The sequence below is a fragment of the Aotus nancymaae genome, unplaced genomic scaffold (assembly GCF_030222135.1).
Source record: "Aotus nancymaae isolate 86718 unplaced genomic scaffold, 86718_ANA_hifiasm-v0.15.2.pri h1tg000008l, whole genome shotgun sequence".
NCBI lineage: Eukaryota > Metazoa > Chordata > Mammalia > Primates > Aotidae > Aotus > Aotus nancymaae.
In genome coordinates, this window is record NW_026988419.1 from 61,098,678 (window position 1) to 61,101,496 (window position 2,819).

The window sequence follows — 2,819 nt, forward strand, 5'->3', positions numbered from 1 at the left end:
TGGGATCCTTGTCCTTTTTTGCTCTGGATATCTTGGGTCATGGTGTTTATCATGCTTGGGATCCCCCTTTAGCTGAAATGCACCCCTCACAACCACATGGTTCCTGCTCAATAAATATGGCCACATCCAATGGCAATTATTTTAAAATGATATAGAAATTTGGTTTTTAGCTAGCTACCATCAACTAGGTACTGTGGATCTCAACCATTCAGCTACTGTTAAGATCAGATCAGTGGCTCTGAATGAGAGAGAAACTTTGTAATGACCTGGGTGCATCTTCAAAGGACATATTCCTGGGACCCATTCTTAGAAGTCGTTATGTTATGGGTCTGGGGTGCTGCCTCGGCATCTGTGCTTTTAAAAAGATCCCAAAGGCTAGGTGTAGTGCCTCATATGTATAGTTTCAGCACTTTGGGAGGCCAAGGTGGGAGGATCACTTGAGCCCAGGAGTTCAAGACCAGCCTGGGCAACATGATGAAACCCTGTCTCTGCTAAAAATACAAAAAATTAGCTGAGTGTGGTAGTGCACCCCTCTAGTCCCAGCTACTCAGGAAGCTGAGGCAGGAGGATCACTTGAGCCTGGGAGGCAAATGTTACAGTGAGTTGAGATAGCATCCCTGCATTCCCGACTGGGTGACAGATGAGACCGTGTCTCAACAAAGATCTCCCAATATGACCCAGGTGAATGCACTTGATTGAGAATTACAAGTGTGACAACAATGGGAATATATATTTTCTATCATTTTGGGTGTTAAGTAATTTTTGATGTGAAGATTAGATGGCTAATATTTTATTTATTTTATTTTATTTTTTTAACCAATCCGTTTTTTAAATTCTTAAATTCTTGACATTACAGAACTAAACTGAAATTTATTAACATTCCACTCTTACATTTCTTATCGACAAACAAGAAATAAAATTCATGAGCCAAAAAACTCAAACAAAACTAAAAACAGGGAAAAGCTTATAAAACTAAATATGGATCCCAGCATTAACAGCTGAACAGAGAATGTGATTTTTAAATTCTTAGCGGATGATAAAGCTGTGTAGAAACTGAACACTTACAAATTATTTAAAACCTGGAATTACTGACCAGAAATTACACAGTTGGATCATGGGAAAACAGCAGAAAGGGGTTATCGAGGGAACCTACACTGTTCTAGCTGCACCCCATGCCCAGAGGAAAGCCTGGCATTGATTAGATACTGGGCCAGACTAATACTGGCAGCAGAGCCAGTGATAGTAACCTGCCTACCAGAGGAGCCTTCCACTGGGTTGGCAATTTTGATCTGGGCCCCGGACATCTGGCGAATCTCATTAATGTTGGCGCCTTGGTGCCCGATTATGCAGCCAATTAAGTTATTTGGAATGGTGAGTTCATGGGTGGTTTGAGTAGATGCATCCAAACTTGCCCAATAGCCTTTCACCTCTGGAGAGCTGGAGTCAATGCCGGCGAATCCGGTCCCGCCGTGCATCATGGCAAAGTGAGACTGTTGTCTTGCCACCTGGTTCAGCTTAGCCAGATCGAGTGGAGAAATGGTGTGTTGTCCTTGAATTGAGTAGGCATCTAGAGGTGGTCCCTCCAGGTCATGGGTGGCGTGGGGGTAGCCCGCAGCGTTGCTGCACCGATCTTGGCCACCCGCGCAGATGACTGGGGAGCTGGCCGGCATGGGCTGGTACGGAATGGTCACGACTCTCCCTTACAGAGACTGGGAGAGCGTCTCCAGCATGACCAGGCAGATCTGCTTGACACACTCGGTAACGGACTGCGGTACGCCAACGCTGGTGATGGCCCGCTGGGTGGAGTTGGGCAGCATATCCCCCGCCACCTGGACCTGCGCCCCCGTACTCTCGCGGATCTCTTTGATCTTACACCCGCCTTTCCCAATCAGGGAGCCGCACTGGGTGGCCGGCACCACCAGCCTCAGGGTGACCGGGGGCCTGCTGGCCGCGGTGCTGTTGGTCATGGAGCTGTTGATATCTTCCTCCAGCTTGCCGATGATCATAGCGAAAGCCTTAAAGATGGCATTGGTGGGGCCGGTCAGAGTGATGATTCTCTCCTGACAATTCCCCTCCGAGATGTTGATCCGCGCGCCACTCTCCTTGCGGATCCTCTTAACCGACTCCCCTTTCTTCCCAATGATGCTTCCTACTTCCTTTCCGTGCATAAAAAGCCGGATGGTGAGAGTCACATTTAGTCCACTTTCAGTCACACCGGCATCCATGGCGAGCGGCGGGCGGCGTTCGGGGGAGTTGGGCTCGTTACGTGGTCAAGTCTTTGGCGGCTGGCGCGGGGAGGGGAGGTGTAGGCCCCAAAACTGCCGGCGCGAGGCGAGCGAGGGCCGCGGGAGCGAGCGGGAGCGGGCAGGAGGCCGCAGCGTAGTCTCAGGGGCGGGCGGCGGAGGGGACGAGCGGGGCCGGGAGCGGTGGGCTGGCGGGTGGGCGAGGGCGCGGCGGTGGCGACTCCGGCGGCAGCCTCGGCCTAGATGGCTAATATTTTAGTTCAAGCTTCATAGCATACCCATGTGTAGATTTTATAAATTAGCATAGTCCCTGGCACATGGCAAGTATAACTAAGAGATTGCTGAATTGATGACTGTCTTAGTCCATTTGCACTGCTGTAACAAAATGCCTGAGACTGGGCAATTTATAAAGAACAGAAATTTATTTCTCACAGTCCTGGAGACTGGGAAGTCCAAGGTCAGAACAGAGGTGGATTTGGTGTCTGGTGAGGGCCTTCTTGGTGAGTCCTCATGTGGTAGAAGAGCAGAAGAGCAAAAAGTGGCCTAAGCTAGTTCCCTTCAGCCCTTTATAAGGCA

General features: G+C 49.7%; 1 pseudogene; it reads right to left on the reverse strand.

The window, feature by feature from the left end:
* Positions 1-1,136: 1,136 nt before the first annotated feature.
* LOC110567896 (poly(rC)-binding protein 1-like) lies at positions 1,137-2,225 on the reverse strand (annotated as a pseudogene).
* Positions 2,226-2,819: the final 594 nt, after the last annotated feature.